This window comes from Pseudophryne corroboree, unplaced genomic scaffold, assembly GCF_028390025.1.
Source record: "Pseudophryne corroboree isolate aPseCor3 unplaced genomic scaffold, aPseCor3.hap2 scaffold_1877, whole genome shotgun sequence".
NCBI lineage: Eukaryota > Metazoa > Chordata > Amphibia > Anura > Myobatrachidae > Pseudophryne > Pseudophryne corroboree.
Window position 1 is genome coordinate 38,027 of NW_026968515.1, and position 16,510 is coordinate 54,536.

The window sequence follows — 16,510 nt, forward strand, 5'->3', positions numbered from 1 at the left end:
CTCTAGCCTTGTTCTTGTTTCGAGAGTTCCCTTGTTCTGCCTCAGTTGGATCTCCTTCACTTGACAGGGGGGTGCCCGAGCAGCGACCCTCCCCAGCTCTAGCCCAACTCCTACTTACCTGCCAGGTGAGATACTATGATCAGGAAGGTGCTTCTCCCAGGGCAAGGCTCACCCATTGCACTCTGGGTGTGCCGCTCCTGCGATTTCCCCAAATGTGGGAAACTTGACTGCATAATTTGTGTTTCCTCTGGTCGGCTCTCGTATAATTCAGATCTCTTTGTCTCAGGTCTTTCTCCAGCCTAGTTTGCTGTCTGTTTCCACTTCTCTTTTCTTGAGCCGCTCCCTTCTATGCCCTTGCGCACTATCCTGACCTCTCCCGTCTGCTTACTTTGTGCCTTCCAACGCACAATGCATACTACAGGTAGTGCTGCAGGGCCCACACCCTTTTACATGCTTTACAGAACAGCTCTGGAGCTGTTACAGTGCCCAGCTGCTGCAAGAAATCATCTTGAATGCTTCAGGGGCTGGGGCATAGCCAACATGAGCCCCACACCGAAGGAGGGTGGAGATGTTTAATGTGAATTAGGGGTCATCCAAGCACCACAAAAGGACGCCATGCCCTGCACATCCCTTTTTTCTTTTCATATGCAGACGAGGGTTGAAGCCAACTTTGACCCACTGCTTGGATGACATCACCATATGCAAATCCATCTGCTGTAGGCCTTCCCCCAGGAATGCTTGTACTAGTTGTTGCATTTGGTTTGTTGTTTGGGGGTGCTTCAGTATTAGGCAGCCTTCTGCCCTCCCATGTTCATCTGAAAATATGTGTTCTCCCAGCAGTTGTTGTCCCCAGATGAGAGTTCCCTTGTGCTGCCTCAGTTGAATCTCCTTTACTTGACAGAGATGTGCCTGAGCAGCGGCCCTCCCCAGCTCTATCCCAAATCATACTTATTTTGCATAGGAGATACCATGGTCATGAAGATTGTTCTCCCAGGGTGAGGTTCATTCATTGCATTCTGGGTATGCTGACTCCTATGATTTCCCCAAATGTGGGAAACTCGACTGCATTATTTGTGGTAGTGGGGGACTGTGTTTGTGCTTTCCTCTGGTCAGCTCTGGTAAAAGTCAGATTTATTTGTCTCAGATCTTCCTCTAGCCTTGTTCTTCTTTCGAGAGTTCCCTTGTGCTGCCTCAGTTGGATCTCCTTCACTTGACAGGGGGGTGCCCTAGCATCAACCCTCCCCAGCTCAAGCCCAACTCCTACTTACCTGCCAAGTGAGATACTATGATCATGAAGGTGCTTCTCCCAGGGCAAGGCTCACCCATTGCACTCTGGGTGTGCTGCTCCTGCGATTTCCCCAAATGTGGGAAACTTGACTGCATAATTTGTGTTTCCCCTGGTCAGCTCTCGTATAATTCAGATCTGTTTGTCTCAGGTCTCTCTCCAGCCTAGTTTGCTGTCTGTTTCAACTTCTCTTTTCTTGAGCCGCTCCCTTCTATGCCCTTGCGCATTATCTTGACTTCTCCCATCTGCTTACTTTGTGCCTTCCAATGCACAATGCGAACTACAGGTAGTGCTGCAGGGCCCACACCCTTTTACTTGCCTTACAGAGCAGCTCTGGAGCTATTACAGTGCCCAGCTGCTGCAAGTAATCAGCTTGAATGCTTCATGGGCTGGGGCATAGCCAACATGAGCCCCACACCGAAGTAGGGTGGAGGTGTTTAATGCGAACTAGGGGTCATCCAAGCGCCGCAAAAGGCCGCCATGCCCTGCACGCCCCTTTTCTCTTTTCATATGCAGACGAGGGTTGAAGCCAACTTTGACCCACTGCTTGGATGACATCACCATATGCAAATCCATCTGCTGCAGGCCTTCCCCCAGGAATGCTTGTACTAGTTGTTGCATTTGGTTTGTTGTTTGGGGGTGCTTCAGTATTAGGCAGCCTTCTGCCCTCCCATGTTCATCTGAAAATATGTGTTCTCCCTGCAGTTGTTGTCCCCAGATGAGAGTTCCCTTGTGCTGCCTCAGTTGAATCTCCTTTACTTGACAGAGATGTGCCTGAGCAGCGGCCCTCACCAGCCCTATCCCAAATCATACTTATTTTGCATAGGAGATACCATGGTCATAAAGATTGTTCTCCCAGGGTGAGGTTCATTCATTGCATTCTGGGTATGCTGACCCCTGTGATTTCCCCAAATGTGGGAAACTCGACTGCATTATTTGTGGTAGTGGGGGACTGTGTTTGTGCTTTCCTCTGGTCAGCTCTGGTAAAAGTCAGATTTCTTTGTCTCAGATCTTCCTCTAGCCTTGTTCCTCTTTCAAGAGTTCCCTTGTGCTGCCTCAGTTGGATCTCCTTCACTTGACAGGGGGGTGCCCGAGCAGCGACCCTCCCCAGCTCTAGTCCAACTCCTACTTACCTGCCAGGTGAGATACTATGATCATGAAGGTGCTACTCCCAGGGCAAGGCTCACCCATTGCACTCTGGGTGTGCTGCTCTTGCAATTTCCCCAAATGTGGGACACTTGACTGCATAATTTGTGTTTCCCCTGGTCGGCTCTCGTATAATTCAGATCTCTTTGTCTCAGGTCTCTCTCCAGTATAGTTTGCTGTCTGTTTCCACTTCTCTTTTCTTGAGCCGCTCCCTTCTATGCCCTTGCGCACTATCCTGACTTCTCCCGTCTGCTTACTTTGTGCCTTCCAATGCACAATGCAAACTACAGGTAGTGCTGCAGGGCCCACACCCTTTTACTTGCCTTACAGAGCAGCTCTGGAGCTGTTACAGTGCCCAGCTGCTGCAAGAAATCAGCTTGAATGCTTCAGGGGCTGGGGCATAGCCAACATGAGCCCCACACCGAAGGAGGGTGGAGGTGTTTAATGCGAACTAGAGGTCATCCAAGCGCCGCAAAAGGCCGCCATGCCCTGCACGCCCCTTTTCTCTTTTTTGATATGCAGACGAGGGTTGAAGCCAACTTTGACCCACTGCTTGGATGGCATTACCATATGCAAATCAATCTGCTGCAGGCCTTCCCCCAGGAATGCTTGCACTAGTTGTTGCATTTGGTTTGTTGTTTGGGGGTGCTTCAGTATTAGGCAGCCTTCTGCCCTCCCATGTTCATCTGAAAATATGTGTTCTCCCTGCAGTTGTTGTCCCCAGATGAGAGTTCCCTTGTGCTGCCTCAGTTGAATCTCCTTTACTTGACAGAGATGTGCCTGAGCAGCGGCCCTCCCCAGCCCTATCCCAAATCATACTTATTTTGCATAGGAGATACCATGGTCATGAAGATTGTTCTCCCAGGGTGAGGTTCATTCATTGCATTCTGGGTATGCTGACCCCTGTGATTTCCCCAAATGTGGGAAACTCAACTGCATTATTTGTGGTAGTGGGGGACTGTGTTTGTGCTTTCCTCTGGTCAGCTCTGGTAAAAGTCAGATTTCTTTGTCTCAGATCTTCCTCTAGCCTTGTTCTTCTTTCGAGAGTTCCCTTGTGCTGCCTCAGTTGGATCTCCTTCACTTGACAGGGGGGTGCACGAGCAGCGACCCTCCCCAGCTCTAGCCCAACTCCTATTTACCTGCCAGGTGAGATACTATGATCAGGAAGGTGCTTCTCCCAGGGCAAGGCTCACCCATTGCACTCTGGGTGTGCTGCTTCTGCGATTTCCCCAAATGTGGGACACTTGACGGCATAATTTGTGTTTCCTCTGGTCGGCTCTCATATAATTCAGATCTCTTTGTCTCAGGTCTTTCTCCAGCCTAGTTTGCTGTCTGTTTCCACTTCTCTTTTCTTGAGCCGCTCCCTTCTATGCCCTTGCGCACTATCCTGACCTCTCCCGTCTGCTTACTTTGTGCCTTCCAACGCACAATGCATACTACAGGTAGTGCTGCAGGGCCCACACCCTTTTACATGCTTTACAGAGCAGCTCTGGAGCTGTTACAGTGCCCAGCTGCTGCAAGAAATCATCTTGAATGCTTCAGGGGCTGGGGCATAGCCAACATGAGCCCCACACCGAAGGAGGGTGGAGATGTTTAATGCGAATTAGGGGTCATCCAAGCGCCACAAAAGGACGCCATGCCCTGCACATCCCTTTTTTCTTTTCATATGCAGACGAGGGTTGAAGCCAACTTTGACCCACTGCTTGGATGACATCACCATATGCAAAACCATCTGCTGCAGGCCTTCCCCCAGGAATGCTTGCACTAGTTGTTGCATTTGGTTTGTTGTTTGGGGGTGCTTCAGTATTAGGCAGCCTTCTGCCCTCCCATGTTCATCTGAAAATATGTGTTCTCCCTGCAGTTGTTGTCCCCAGATGAGAGTTCCCTTGTGCTGCCTCAGTTGAATCTCCTTTACTTGACAGAGATGTGCCTGAGCAGCGGCCCTCCCCAGCCCTATCCCAAATCATACTTATTTTGCATAGGAGATACCATGGTCATGAAGATTGTTCTCCCAGGGTGAGGTTCATTCATTGCATTCTGGGTATGCTGACCCCTGTGATTTCCCCAAATGTGGGAAACTCAACTGCATTATTTGTGGTAGTGGGGGACTGTGTTTGTGCTTTCTTCTGGTCAACTCTGGTAAAAATCAGATTTCTTTGTCTCAGATCTTCCTCTAGCCTTGTTCCTCTTTCGAGAGTTCCCTTGTGCTGCCTCAGTTGGATCTCCTTCACTTGACAGGGGGGTGCCCGAGCAGCGACCCTTCGCAGCTCTAGCCCAACTCCTACTTACCTGCCAGGTGAGATACTATGATCATGTAGGTGCTTCTCCCAGGGCAAGGCTCACCCATTGCACTCTGGGTGTGCTGCCCCTGTGATTTCCCCAAATGTGGGAAACTTGACTGCATAATTTGTGTTTCCCCCGGTCGGCTCTCGTATAATTCAGATCTCTTTGTCTCAGGTCTCTCTCCAGCCTAGTTTGCTGTCTGTTTCCACTTCTCTTTTCTTGAGCCGCTCCCTTCTATGCCCTTGCGCACTATCCTGACTTCTCCCGTCTGCTTACTTTGTGCCTTCCAACACACAATGCAAACTACAGGTAGTGCTGCAGGGCCCACACCCTTTTACTTGCCTCACAGAGCAGCTCTGGAGCTGTTACAGTGCCCAGCTGCTGCAAGAAATCAGCTTGAATGCTTCAGGGGCTGGGGCATTGCCAACATGAGCCCCACACCGAAGGAGGGTGGGGGTGTTTAATGCGAACTAAGGGTCACCCAAGCGCCGCAAAAGGCCGCCATGCCCTGCATGCCCCTTTTCTCTTTTCATATGCAGACGAGGGTTGAATCCAACTTTGACCCACTGCTTGGATGGCATTACCATATGCAAATCAATCTGCTGCAGGCCTTCCCCCAGGAATGCTTGCACTAGTTGTTGCATTTGGTTTGTTGTTTGGGGGTGCTTCAGTATTAGGCAGCCTTCTGCCCTCCCATGTTCATCTGAAAATATGTGTTCTCCCTGCAGTTGTTGTCCCCAGATGAGAGTTCCCTTGTGCTGCCTCAGTTGAATCTCCTTTACTTGACAGAGATGTGCCTGAGCAGCGGCCCTCCCCAGCCCTATCCCAAATCATACTTATTTTGCATAGGAGATACCATGGTCATGAAGATTGTTCTCCCAGGGTGAGGTTCATTCATTGCATTCTGGGTATGCTGACCCCTGTGATTTCCCCAAATGTGGGAAACTCGACTGCATTATTTGTGGTAGTGGGGGACTGTGTTTGTGCTTTCCTCTGCTCAGCTCTGGTAAAAGTCAGATTTCTTTGTCTCAGATCTTCCTCTAGCCTTGTTCTTGTTTCGAGAGTTCCCTTGTGCTGCCTCAGTTGGATCTCCTTCACTTGACAGGGGGGTGCCCGAGCAGCGACCCTCCCCAGCTCTAGCCCAACTCCTACTTACCTGCCAGGTGAGATACTATGATCAGGAAGGTGCTTCTCCCAGGGCAAGGCTCACCCATTGCACTCTGGGTGTGCCGCTCCTGCGATTTCCCCAAATGTGGGAAACTTGACTGCATAATTTGTGTTTCCTCTGGTCGGCTCTCGTATAATTCAGATCTCTTTGTCTCAGGTCTTTCTCCAGCCTAGTTTGCTGTCTGTTTCCACTTCTCTTTTCTTGAGCCGCTCCCTTCTATGCCCTTGCGCACTATCCTGACCTCTCCCGTCTGCTTACTTTGTGCCTTCCAACGCACAATGCATACTACAGGTAGTGCTGCAGGGCCCACACCCTTTTACATGCTTTACAGAGCAGCTCTGGAGCTGTTACAGTGCCCAGCTGCTGCAAGAAATCATCTTGAATGCTTCAGGGGCTGGGGCATAGCCAACATGAGCCCCACACCGAAGGAGGGTGGAGATGTTTAATGTGAATTAGGGGTCATCCAAGCGCCACAAAAGGACGCCATGCCCTGCACATCCCTTTTTTCTTTTCATATGCAGACGAGGGTTGAAGCCAACTTTGACCCACTGCTTGGATGACATCACCATATGCAAATCCATCTGCTGTAGGCCTTCCCCCAGGAATGCTTGTACTAGTTGTTGCATTTGGTTTGTTGTTTGGGGGTGCTTCAGTATTAGGCAGCCTTCTGCCCTCTCATGTTCATCTGAAAATATGTGTTCTCCCAGCAGTTGTTGTCCCCAGATGAGAGTTCCCTTGTGCTGCCTCAGTTGAATCTCCTTTACTTGACAGAGATGTGCCTGAGCAGCGGCCCTCCCCAGCTCTATCCCAAATCATACTTATTTTGCATAGGAGATACCATGGTCATGAAGATTGTTCTCCCAGGGTGAGGTTCATTCATTGCATTCTGGGTATGCTGACTCCTATGATTTCCCCAAATGTGGGAAACTCGACTGCATTATTTGTGGTAGTGGGGGACTGTGTTTGTGCTTTCCTCTGGTCAGCTCTGGTAAAAGTCAGATTTATTTGTCTCAGATCTTCCTCTAGCCTTGTTCTTCTTTCGAGAGTTCCCTTGTGCTGCCTCAGTTGGATCTCCTTCACTTGACAGGGGGGTGCCCTAGCATCAACCCTCCCCAGCTCAAGCCCAACTCCTACTTACCTGCCAAGTGAGATACTATGATCATGAAGGTGCTTCTCCCAGGGCAAGGCTCACCCATTGCACTCTGGGTGTGCTGCTCCTGCGATTTCCCCAAATGTGGGAAACTTGACTGCATAATTTGTGTTTCCCCTGGTCAGCTCTCGTATAATTCAGATCTGTTTGTCTCAGGTCTCTCTCCAGCCTAGTTTGCTGTCTGTTTAAACTTCTCTTTTCTTGAGCCGCTCCCTTCTATGCCCTTGCGCATTATCTTGACTTCTCCCATCTGCTTACTTTGTGCCTTCCAATGCACAATGCGAACTACAGGTAGTGCTGCAGGGCCCACACCCTTTTACTTGCCTTACATAGCAGCTCTGGAGCTATTACAGTGCCCAGCTGCTGCAAGTAATCAGCTTGAATGCTTCATGGGCTGGGGCATAGCCAACATGAGCCCCACACCGAAGTAGGGTGGAGGTGTTTAATGCGAACTAGGGGTCATCCAAGCGCCGCAAAAGGCCGCCATGCCCTGCACGCCCCTTTTCTCTTTTCATATGCAGACGAGGGTTGAAGCCAACTTTGACCCACTGCTTGGATGACATCACCATATGCAAATCCATCTGCTGCAGGCCTTCCCCCAGGAATGCTTGTACTAGTTGTTGCATTTGGTTTGTTGTTTGGGGGTGCTTCAGTATTAGGCAGCCTTCTGCCCTCCCATGTTCATCTGAAAATATGTGTTCTCCCTGCAGTTGTTGTCCCCAGATGAGAGTTCCCTTGTGCTGCCTCAGTTGAATCTCCTTTACTTGACAGAGATGTGCCTGAGCAGCGGCCCTCCCCAGCCCTATCCCAAATCATACTTATTTTGCATAGGAGATACCATGGTCATGAAGATTGTTCTCCCAGGGTGAGGTTCATTCATTGCATTCTGGGTATGCTGACCCCTGTGATTTCCCCAAATGTGGGAAACTCGACTGCATTATTTGTGGTAGTGGGGGACTGTGTTTGTGCTTTCCTCTGGTCAGCTCTGGTAAAAGTCAGATTTCTTTGTCTCAGATCTTCCTCTAGCCTTGTTCTTCTTTCGAGAGTTCCCTTGTGCTGCCTCAGTTGGATCTCCTTCACTTGACAGGGGGGTGCACGAGCAGCGACCCTCCCCAGCTCTAGCCCAACTCCTACTTACCTGCCAGGTGAGATACTATGATCAGGAAGGTGCTTCTCCCAAGGCAAGGCTCACCCATTGCACTCTGGGTGTGCTGCTCCTGCGATTTCCCCAAATGTGGGACACTTGACTGCATAATTTGTGTTTCCTCTGGTCGGCTCTCATATAATTCAGATCTCTTTGTCTCAGGTCTTTCTCCAGCCTAGTTTGCTGTCTGTTTCCACTTCTCTTTTCTTGAGCCGCTCCCTTCTATGCCCTTGCGCACTATCCTGACCTCTCCCGTCTGCTTACTTTGTGCCTTCCAACGCACAATGCATACTACAGGTAGTGCTGCAGGGCCCACACCCTTTTACATGCTTTACAGAACAGCTCTGGAGCTGTTACAGTGCCCAGCTGCTGCAAGAAATCATCTTGAATGCTTCACGGGCTGGGGCATAGCCAACATGAGCCCCACACCGAAGGAGGGTGGAGATGTTTAATGCGAATTAAGGGTCATCCAAGCGCCACAAAAGGACGCCATGCCCTGCACATCCCTTTTTTCTTTTCATATGCAGACGAGGGTTGAAGCCAACTTTGACCCACTGCTTGGATGACATCACCATATGCAAATCCATCTGCTGCAGGCCTTCCCCCAGGAATGCTTGTACTAGTTGTTGCATTTGGTTTGTTGTTTGGGGGTGCTTCAGTATTAGGCAGCCTTCTGCCCTCCCATGTTCATCTGAAAATATGTGTTCTCCCTGCAGTTGTTGTCCCCAGATGAGAGTTCCCTTGTGCTGCCTCAGTTGAATCGCCTTTACTTGACAGAGATGTGCCTGAGCAGCGGCCCTCCCCAGCCCTATCCGAAATCATACTTATTTTGCATAGGAGATATCATGGTCATGAAGATTGTTCTCCCAGGGTGAGGTTCATTCATTGCATTCTGGGTATGATGACCCCTGTGATTTCCCCAAATGTGGAAAACTCGACTGCATTATTTGTGGTAGAGGGGGACTGTGTTTGTGCTTTCCTCTGGTCAGCTCTGGTAAAAGTCAGATTTCTTTGTCTCAGATCTTCCTCTAGCCTTGTTCTTCTTTCGAGAGTTCCCTTGTGCTGCCTCAGTTGGATCTCCTTCACTTGACAGGGGGGTGCCCGAGCAGCGACCCTCCCCAGCTCTAGCCCAACTCCTACTTACCTGCCAGGTGAGATACTATGATCAGGAAGGTGCTTCTCCCAGGGCAAGGCTCACCCATTGCACTCTGGGTGTGCTGCTCCTGCGATTTCCCCAAATGTGGGACACTTGACTGCATAATTTGTGTTTCCTCTGGTCGGCTCTCGTATAATTCAGATCTCTTTGTCTCAGGTCTCTCTCCAGCCTAGTTTGCTGTCTGTTTCCACTTCTCTTTTCTTGAACCGCTCCCTTCTATGCCCTTGCGCACTATCCTGACTTCTCCCGTCTGCTTACTTTGTGCCTTCCAACGCACAATGCGAACTACAGGTAGTGCTGCAGGGCCCACACCCTTTTAGTTGCCTTACAGAGCAGCTCTGGAGCTGTTACAGTGCCCAGCTGCTGCAAGAAATCAGCTTGAATGCTTCAGGTGCTGGGGCATAGCCAACATGAGCCCCACACCGAAGGAGGGTGGAGGTGTTTAATGCGAATTAGGGGTCATGCAAGCGCCGCAAAAGGCCGCCATGCCCTGCACATCCCTTTTTTCTTTTCATATGCAGACGAGGGTTGAAGCCAACTTTGACCCACTGCTTGGATGACATCACCATATGCAAATCCATCTGCTGCAGGCCTTCCCCCAGGAATGCTTGCACTAGTTGTTGCATTTGGTTTGTTGTTTGGGGGTGCTTCAGTATTAGGCAGCCTTCTGCCCTCCCATGTTCATCTGAAAATATGTGTTCTCCCTGCAGTTGTTGTCCCCAGATGAGAGTTCCCTTGTGCTGCCTCAGTTGAATCGCCTTTACTTGACAGAGATGTGCCTGAGCAGCGGCCCTCCCCAGCCCTATCCCAAATCATACTTATTTTGCATAGGAGATATCATGGTCATGAAGATTGTTCTCCCAGGGTGAGGTTCATTCATTGCATTCTGGGTATGATGACCCCTGTGATTTCCCCAAATGTGGGAAACTCGACTGCATTATTTGTGGTAGTGGGGGACTGTGTTTGTGCTTTCCTCTGGTCAGCTCTGGTAAAAGTCAGATTTCTTTGTCTCAGATCTTCCTCTAGCCTTGTTCTTCTTTCGAGAGTTCCCTTGTGCTGCCTCAGTTGGATCTCCTTCACTTGACAGGGGGGTGCCCGAGCAGCGACCCTCCCCAGCTCTAGCCCAACTCCTACTTACCTGCCAGGTGAGATACTATGATCATGTAGGTGCTTCTCCCAGGGCAAGGCTCACCCATTGCACTCTGGGTGTGCTGCCCCTTTGATTTCCCCAAATGTGGGAAACTTGACTGCATAATTTGTGTTTCCCCTGGTCGGCTCTCATATAATTCAGATCTCTTTGTCTCAGGTCTCTCTCCAGCCTAGTTTGCTGTCTGTTTCCACTTCTCTTTTCTTGAGCCGCTCCCTTCTATGCCCTTGCGCACTATCCTGACTTCTCCCGTCTGCTTACTTTGTGCCTTCCAACGCACAATGCGAACTACAGGTAGTGCTGCAGGGCCCACACCCTTTTACTTGACTTACAGAGCAACTCTGGAGCTGTTACAGTGCCCAGCTGCTGCAAGAAATCAGCTTGAATGCTTCAGGGGCTGGGGCATAGCCAACATGAGCCCCACACCGAATGAGGGTGGAGGTGTTTAATGCGAACTAGGGGTCATCCAAGCGCCGCAAAAGGCCGCCATGCCCTGCACGCCCCTTTTCTCTTTTCATATGCAGATGAGGGTTGAAGCCAACTTTGACCCACTGCTTGGATGACATCACCATATGCAAATCCATCTGCTGCAGGCCTTCCCCCAGGAATGCTTGTACTAGTTGTTGCATTTGGTTTGTTGTTTGGGGGTGCTTCAGTATTAGGCAGCCTTCTGCCCTCCCATGTTCATCTGAAAATATGTGTTCTCCCTGCAGTTGTTGTCCCCAGATGAGAGTTCCCTTGTGCTGCCTCAGTTGAATCTCCTTTACTTGACAGAGATGTGCCTGAGCAGCGGCCCTCACCAGCCCTATCCCAAATCATACTTATTTTGCATAGGAGATACCATGGTCATGAAGATTGTTCTCCCAGGGTGAGGTTCATTCATTGCATTCTGGGTATGCTGACCCCTGTGATTTCCCCAAATGTGGGAAACTCGACTGCATTATTTGTGGTAGTGGGGGACTGTGTTTGTGCTTTCCTCTGGTCAGCTCTGGTAAAAGTCAGATTTCTTTGTCTCAGATCTTCCTCTAGCCTTGTTCCTCTTTCAAGAGTTCCCTTGTGCTGCCTCAGTTGGATCTCCTTCACTTGACAGGGGGGTGCCCGAGCAGCGACCCTCCCCAGCTCTAGCCCAACTCCTACTTACCTGCCAGGTGAGATACTATGATCATGAAGGTGCTACTCCCAGGGCAAGGCTCACCCATTGCACTCTGGGTGTGCTGCTCCTGCAATTTCCCCAAATGTGGGACACTTGACTGCATAATTTGTGTTTCCCCTGGTCGGCTCTCGTATAATTCAGATCTCTTTGTCTCAGGTCTCTCTCCAGTATAGTTTGCTGTCTGTTTCCACTTCTCTTTTCTTGAGCCGCTCCCTTCTATGCCCTTGCGCACTATCCTGACTTCTCCCGTCTGCTTACTTTGTGCCTTCCAATGCACAATGCAAACTACAGGTAGTGCTGCAGGGCCCACACCCTTTTACTTGCCTTACAGAGCAGCTCTGGGGCTGTTACAGTGCCCAGCTGCTGCAAGAAATCAGCTTGAATGCTTCAGGGGCTGGGGCATAGCCAACATGAGCCCCACACCGAAGGAGGGTGGAGGTGTTTAATGCGAACTAGAGGTCATCCAAGCGCCGCAAAAGGCCGCCATGCCCTGCACGCCCCTTTTCTCTTTTTTGATATGCAGACGAGGGTTGAAGCCAACTTTGACCCACTGCTTGGATGGCATTACCATATGCAAATCAATCTGCTGCAGGCCTTCCCCCAGGAATGCTTGCACTAGTTGTTGCATTTGGTTTGTTGTTTGGGGGTGCTTCAGTATTAGGCAGCCTTCTGCCCTCCCATGTTCATCTGAAAATATGTGTTCTCCCTGCAGTTGTTGTCCCCAGATGAGAGTTCCCTTGTGCTGCCTCAGTTGAATCTCCTTTACTTGACAGAGATGTGCCTGAGCAGCGGCCCTCCCCAGCCCTATCCCAAATCATACTTATTTTGCATAGGAGATACCATGGTCATGAAGATTGTTCTCCCAGGGTGAGGTTCATTCATTGCATTCTGGGTATGCTGACCCCTGTGATTTCCCCAAATGTGGGAAACTCAACTGCATTATTTGTGGTAGTGGGGGACTGTGTTTGTGCTTTCCTCTGGTCAGCTCTGGTAAAAGTCAGATTTCTTTGTCTCAGATCTTCCTCTAGCCTTGTTCTTCTTTCGAGAGTTCCCTTGTGCTGCCTCAGTTGGATCTCCTTCACTTGACAGGGGGGTGCACGAGCAGCGACCCTCCCCAGCTCTAGCCCAACTCCTATTTACCTGCCAGGTGAGATACTATGATCAGGAAGGTGCTTCTCCCAGGGCAAGGCTCACCCATTGCACTCTGGGTGTGCTGCCCCTGTGATTTCCCCAAATGTGGGAAACTTGACTGCATAATTTGTGTTTCCCCTGGTCGGCTCTCGTATAATTCAGATCTCTTTGTCTCAGGTCTCTCTCCAGCCTAGTTTGCTGTCTGTTTCCACTTCTCTTTTCTTGAGCCGCTCCCTTCTATGCCCTTGCGCACTATCCTGACTTCTCCCGTCTGCTTACTTTGTGCCTTCCAACACACAATGCAAACTACAGGTAGTGCTGCAGGGCCCACACCCTTTTACTTCTTTTACATGCTTTACAGAGCAGCTCTGGAGCTGTTACAGTGCCCAGCTGCTGCAAGAAATCAGCTTGAATGCTTCAGGGGCTGGGGCATTGCCAACATGAGCCCCACACCGAAGGAGGGTGGGGGTGTTTAATGCGAACTAAGGGTCACCCAAGCGCCGCAAAAGGCCGCCATGCCCTGCACGCCCCTTTTCTCTTTTCATATGCAGACGAGGGTTGAAGCCAACTTTGACCCACTGCTTGGATGGCATTACCATATGCAAATCAATCTGCTGCAGGCCTTCCCCCAGGAATGCTTGCACTAGTTGTTGCATTTGGTTTGTTGTTTGGGGGTGCTTCAGTATTAGGCAGCCTTCTGCCCTCCCATGTTCATCTGAAAATATGTGTTCTCCCTGCAGTTGTTGTCCCCAGATGAGAGTTCCCTTGTGCTGCCTCAGTTGAATCTCCTTTACTTGACAGAGATGTGCCTGAGCAGCGGCCCTCCCCAGCCCTATCCCAAATCATACTTATTTTGCATAGGAGATACCATGGTCATGAAGATTGTTCTCCCAGGGTGAGGTTCATTCATTGCATTCTGGGTATGCTGACCCCTGTGATTTCCCCAAATGTGGGAAACTCGACTGCATTATTTGTGGTAGTGGGGGACTGTGTTTGTGCTTTCCTCTGCTCAGCTCTGGTAAAAGTCAGATTTCTTTGTCTCAGATCTTCCTCTAGCCTTGTTCTTGTTTCGAGAGTTCCCTTGTTCTGCCTCAGTTGGATCTCCTTCACTTGACAGGGGGGTGCCCGAGCAGCGACCCTCCCCAGCTCTAGCCCAACTCCTACTTACCTGCCAGGTGAGATACTATGATCAGGAAGGTGCTTCTCCCAGGGCAAGGCTCACCCATTGCACTCTGGGTGTGCCGCTCCTGCGATTTCCCCAAATGTGGGAAACTTGACTGCATAATTTGTGTTTCCTCTGGTCGGCTCTCGTATAATTCAGATCTCTTTGTCTCAGGTCTTTCTCCAGCCTAGTTTGCTGTCTGTTTCCACTTCTCTTTTCTTGAGCCGCTCCCTTCTATGCCCTTGCGCACTATCCTGACCTCTCCCGTCTGCTTACTTTGTGCCTTCCAACGCACAATGCATACTACAGGTAGTGCTGCAGGGCCCACACCCTTTTACATGCTTTACAGAACAGCTCTGGAGCTGTTACAGTGCCCAGCTGCTGCAAGAAATCATCTTGAATGCTTCAGGGGCTGGGGCATAGCCAACATGAGCCCCACACCGAAGGAGGGTGGAGATGTTTAATGTGAATTAGGGGTCATCCAAGCACCACAAAAGGACGCCATGCCCTGCACATCCCTTTTTTCTTTTCATATGCAGACGAGGGTTGAAGCCAACTTTGACCCACTGCTTGGATGACATCATCATATGCAAATCCATCTGCTGTAGGCCTTCCCCCAGGAATGCTTGTACTAGTTGTTGCATTTGGTTTGTTGTTTGGGGGTGCTTCAGTATTAGGCAGCCTTCTGCCCTCCCATGTTCATCTGAAAATATGTGTTCTCCCAGCAGTTGTTGTCCCCAGATGAGAGTTCCCTTGTGCTGCCTCAGTTGAATCTCCTTTACTTGACAGAGATGTGCCTGAGCAGCGGCCCTCCCCAGCTCTATCCCAAATCATACTTATTTTGCATAGGAGATACCATGGTCATGAAGATTGTTCTCCCAGGGTGAGGTTCATTCATTGCATACTGGGTATGCTGACTCCTATGATTTCCCCAAATGTGGGAAACTCGACTGCATTATTTGTGGTAGTGGGGGACTGTGTTTGTGCTTTCCTCTGGTCAGCTCTGGTAAAAGTCAGATTTATTTGTCTCAGATCTTCCTCTAGCCTTGTTCTTCTTTCGAGAGTTCCCTTGTGCTGCCTCAGTTGGATCTCCTTCACTTGACAGGGGGGTGCCCTAGCATCAACCCTCCCCAGCTCAAGCCCAACTCCTACTTACCTGCCAAGTGAGATACTATGATCATGAAGGTGCTTCTCCCAGGGCAAGGCTCACCCATTGCACTCTGGGTGTGCTGCTCCTGCGATTTCCCCAAATGTGGGAAACTTGACTGCATAATTTGTGTTTCCCCTGGTCAGCTCTCGTATAATTCAGATCTGTTTGTCTCAGGTCTCTCTCCAGCCTAGTTTGCTGTCTGTTTCAACTTCTCTTTTCTTGAGCCGCTCCCTTCTATGCCCTTGCGCATTATCTTGACTTCTCCCATCTGCTTACTTTGTGCCTTCCAATGCACAATGCGAACTACAGGTAGTGCTGCAGGGCCCACACCCTTTTACTTGCCTTACAGAGCAGCTCTGGAGCTATTACAGTGCCCAGCTGCTGCAAGTAATCAGCTTGAATGCTTCATGGGCTGGGGCATAGCCAACATGAGCCCCACACCGAAGTAGGGTGGAGGTGTTTAATGCGAACTAGGGGTCATCCAAGCGCCGCAAAAGGCCGCCATGCCCTGCACGCCCCTTTTCTCTTTTCATATGCAGACGAGGGTTGAAGCCAACTTTGACCCACTGCTTGGATGACATCACCATATGCAAATCCATCTGCTGCAGGCCTTCCCCCAGGAATGCTTGTACTAGTTGTTGCATTTGGTTTGTTGTTTGGGGGTGCTTCAGTATTAGGCAGCCTTCTGCCCTCCCATGTTCATCTGAAAATATGTGTTCTCCCTGCAGTTGTTGTCCCCAGATGAGAGTTCCCTTGTGCTGCCTCAGTTGAATCTCCTTTACTTGACAGAGATGTGCCTGAGCAGCGGCCCTCACCAGCCCTATCCCAAATCATACTTATTTTGCATAGGAGATACCATGGTCATAAAGATTGTTCTCCCAGGGTGAGGTTCATTCATTGCATTCTGGGTATGCTGACCCCTGTGATTTCCCCAAATGTGGGAAACTCGACTGCATTATTTGTGGTAGTGGGGGACTGTGTTTGTGCTTTCCTCTGGTCAGCTCTGGTAAAAGTCAGATTTCTTTGTCTCAGATCTTCCTCTAGCCTTGTTCCTCTTTCAAGAGTTCCCTTGTGCTGCCTCAGTTGGATCTCCTTCACTTGACAGGGGGGTGCCCGAGCAGCGACCCTCCCCAGCTCTAGTCCAACTCCTACTTACCTGCCAGGTGAGATACTATGATCATGAAGGTGCTACTCCCAGGGCAAGGCTCACCCATTGCACTCTGGGTGTGCTGCTCCTGCAATTTCCCCAAATGTGGGACACTTGACTGCATAATTTGTGTTTCCCCTGGTCGGCTCTCGTATAATTCAGATCTCTTTGTCTCAGGTCTCTCTCCAGTATAGTTTGCTGTCTGTTTCCACTTCTCTTTTCTTGAGCCGCTCCCTTCTATGCCCTTGCGCACTATCCTGACTTCTCCCGTCTGCTTACTTTGTGCCT

The 16,510-nt window shown here is 50.2% G+C and overlaps 27 non-coding genes and 2 pseudogenes across 27 annotated transcripts; all 29 read left to right on the top strand.

Annotated features, from left to right (window-relative positions):
• The first annotated feature begins 110 nt into the window (after window positions 1-110).
• Window positions 111-273, top strand: LOC135003538 (U1 spliceosomal RNA). Its single transcript, XR_010204550.1, has one exon. It is a non-coding gene; the product is annotated as a U1 spliceosomal RNA (small nuclear RNA).
• A 671-nt stretch (window positions 274-944) lies between these two features.
• Window positions 945-1,108, top strand: LOC135003530 (U1 spliceosomal RNA). The gene has a single exon (XR_010204543.1). It is a non-coding gene; the product is annotated as a U1 spliceosomal RNA (small nuclear RNA).
• Window positions 1,109-1,260: 152 nt separating this feature from the next.
• Window positions 1,261-1,423, top strand: LOC135003550 (U1 spliceosomal RNA). Its single transcript, XR_010204562.1, has one exon. It is a non-coding gene; the product is annotated as a U1 spliceosomal RNA (small nuclear RNA).
• Window positions 1,424-2,094: 671 nt separating this feature from the next.
• LOC135003527 (U1 spliceosomal RNA) lies at window positions 2,095-2,258 on the top strand. The gene has a single exon (XR_010204540.1). It is a non-coding gene; the product is annotated as a U1 spliceosomal RNA (small nuclear RNA).
• Window positions 2,259-2,410: 152 nt separating this feature from the next.
• Window positions 2,411-2,573, top strand: LOC135003557 (U1 spliceosomal RNA). Its single transcript, XR_010204568.1, has one exon. It is a non-coding gene; the product is annotated as a U1 spliceosomal RNA (small nuclear RNA).
• Window positions 2,574-3,246: 673 nt separating this feature from the next.
• Window positions 3,247-3,410, top strand: LOC135003559 (U1 spliceosomal RNA). The gene has a single exon (XR_010204569.1). It is a non-coding gene; the product is annotated as a U1 spliceosomal RNA (small nuclear RNA).
• A 152-nt stretch (window positions 3,411-3,562) lies between these two features.
• On the top strand, window positions 3,563-3,725 carry LOC135003564 (U1 spliceosomal RNA). The gene has a single exon (XR_010204571.1). It is a non-coding gene; the product is annotated as a U1 spliceosomal RNA (small nuclear RNA).
• A 671-nt stretch (window positions 3,726-4,396) lies between these two features.
• Window positions 4,397-4,560, top strand: LOC135003525 (U1 spliceosomal RNA). Its single transcript, XR_010204538.1, has one exon. It is a non-coding gene; the product is annotated as a U1 spliceosomal RNA (small nuclear RNA).
• Window positions 4,561-4,712: 152 nt separating this feature from the next.
• On the top strand, window positions 4,713-4,854 carry LOC135003558 (U1 spliceosomal RNA; annotated as a pseudogene).
• Window positions 4,855-5,546: 692 nt separating this feature from the next.
• On the top strand, window positions 5,547-5,710 carry LOC135003518 (U1 spliceosomal RNA). Its single transcript, XR_010204533.1, has one exon. It is a non-coding gene; the product is annotated as a U1 spliceosomal RNA (small nuclear RNA).
• Window positions 5,711-5,862: 152 nt separating this feature from the next.
• On the top strand, window positions 5,863-6,025 carry LOC135003539 (U1 spliceosomal RNA). Its single transcript, XR_010204551.1, has one exon. It is a non-coding gene; the product is annotated as a U1 spliceosomal RNA (small nuclear RNA).
• A 671-nt stretch (window positions 6,026-6,696) lies between these two features.
• On the top strand, window positions 6,697-6,860 carry LOC135003531 (U1 spliceosomal RNA). Its single transcript, XR_010204544.1, has one exon. It is a non-coding gene; the product is annotated as a U1 spliceosomal RNA (small nuclear RNA).
• Window positions 6,861-7,012: 152 nt separating this feature from the next.
• LOC135003551 (U1 spliceosomal RNA) lies at window positions 7,013-7,175 on the top strand. Its single transcript, XR_010204563.1, has one exon. It is a non-coding gene; the product is annotated as a U1 spliceosomal RNA (small nuclear RNA).
• A 671-nt stretch (window positions 7,176-7,846) lies between these two features.
• On the top strand, window positions 7,847-8,010 carry LOC135003521 (U1 spliceosomal RNA). Its single transcript, XR_010204534.1, has one exon. It is a non-coding gene; the product is annotated as a U1 spliceosomal RNA (small nuclear RNA).
• Window positions 8,011-8,162: 152 nt separating this feature from the next.
• On the top strand, window positions 8,163-8,325 carry LOC135003544 (U1 spliceosomal RNA). The gene has a single exon (XR_010204557.1). It is a non-coding gene; the product is annotated as a U1 spliceosomal RNA (small nuclear RNA).
• Window positions 8,326-8,996: 671 nt separating this feature from the next.
• On the top strand, window positions 8,997-9,160 carry LOC135003535 (U1 spliceosomal RNA). The gene has a single exon (XR_010204548.1). It is a non-coding gene; the product is annotated as a U1 spliceosomal RNA (small nuclear RNA).
• Window positions 9,161-9,312: 152 nt separating this feature from the next.
• Window positions 9,313-9,475, top strand: LOC135003542 (U1 spliceosomal RNA). The gene has a single exon (XR_010204555.1). It is a non-coding gene; the product is annotated as a U1 spliceosomal RNA (small nuclear RNA).
• Window positions 9,476-10,146: 671 nt separating this feature from the next.
• Window positions 10,147-10,310, top strand: LOC135003533 (U1 spliceosomal RNA). Its single transcript, XR_010204546.1, has one exon. It is a non-coding gene; the product is annotated as a U1 spliceosomal RNA (small nuclear RNA).
• Window positions 10,311-10,462: 152 nt separating this feature from the next.
• LOC135003561 (U1 spliceosomal RNA) lies at window positions 10,463-10,604 on the top strand (annotated as a pseudogene).
• Window positions 10,605-11,296: 692 nt separating this feature from the next.
• LOC135003522 (U1 spliceosomal RNA) lies at window positions 11,297-11,460 on the top strand. The gene has a single exon (XR_010204535.1). It is a non-coding gene; the product is annotated as a U1 spliceosomal RNA (small nuclear RNA).
• A 152-nt stretch (window positions 11,461-11,612) lies between these two features.
• On the top strand, window positions 11,613-11,775 carry LOC135003546 (U1 spliceosomal RNA). Its single transcript, XR_010204559.1, has one exon. It is a non-coding gene; the product is annotated as a U1 spliceosomal RNA (small nuclear RNA).
• Window positions 11,776-12,448: 673 nt separating this feature from the next.
• On the top strand, window positions 12,449-12,612 carry LOC135003514 (U1 spliceosomal RNA). Its single transcript, XR_010204529.1, has one exon. It is a non-coding gene; the product is annotated as a U1 spliceosomal RNA (small nuclear RNA).
• A 152-nt stretch (window positions 12,613-12,764) lies between these two features.
• Window positions 12,765-12,927, top strand: LOC135003555 (U1 spliceosomal RNA). Its single transcript, XR_010204567.1, has one exon. It is a non-coding gene; the product is annotated as a U1 spliceosomal RNA (small nuclear RNA).
• Window positions 12,928-13,607: 680 nt separating this feature from the next.
• LOC135003523 (U1 spliceosomal RNA) lies at window positions 13,608-13,771 on the top strand. The gene has a single exon (XR_010204536.1). It is a non-coding gene; the product is annotated as a U1 spliceosomal RNA (small nuclear RNA).
• A 152-nt stretch (window positions 13,772-13,923) lies between these two features.
• Window positions 13,924-14,086, top strand: LOC135003540 (U1 spliceosomal RNA). Its single transcript, XR_010204552.1, has one exon. It is a non-coding gene; the product is annotated as a U1 spliceosomal RNA (small nuclear RNA).
• Window positions 14,087-14,757: 671 nt separating this feature from the next.
• On the top strand, window positions 14,758-14,921 carry LOC135003537 (U1 spliceosomal RNA). Its single transcript, XR_010204549.1, has one exon. It is a non-coding gene; the product is annotated as a U1 spliceosomal RNA (small nuclear RNA).
• A 152-nt stretch (window positions 14,922-15,073) lies between these two features.
• LOC135003552 (U1 spliceosomal RNA) lies at window positions 15,074-15,236 on the top strand. The gene has a single exon (XR_010204564.1). It is a non-coding gene; the product is annotated as a U1 spliceosomal RNA (small nuclear RNA).
• Window positions 15,237-15,907: 671 nt separating this feature from the next.
• On the top strand, window positions 15,908-16,071 carry LOC135003528 (U1 spliceosomal RNA). The gene has a single exon (XR_010204541.1). It is a non-coding gene; the product is annotated as a U1 spliceosomal RNA (small nuclear RNA).
• Window positions 16,072-16,223: 152 nt separating this feature from the next.
• On the top strand, window positions 16,224-16,386 carry LOC135003549 (U1 spliceosomal RNA). Its single transcript, XR_010204561.1, has one exon. It is a non-coding gene; the product is annotated as a U1 spliceosomal RNA (small nuclear RNA).
• The last annotated feature ends 124 nt before the right edge of the window (window positions 16,387-16,510 follow it).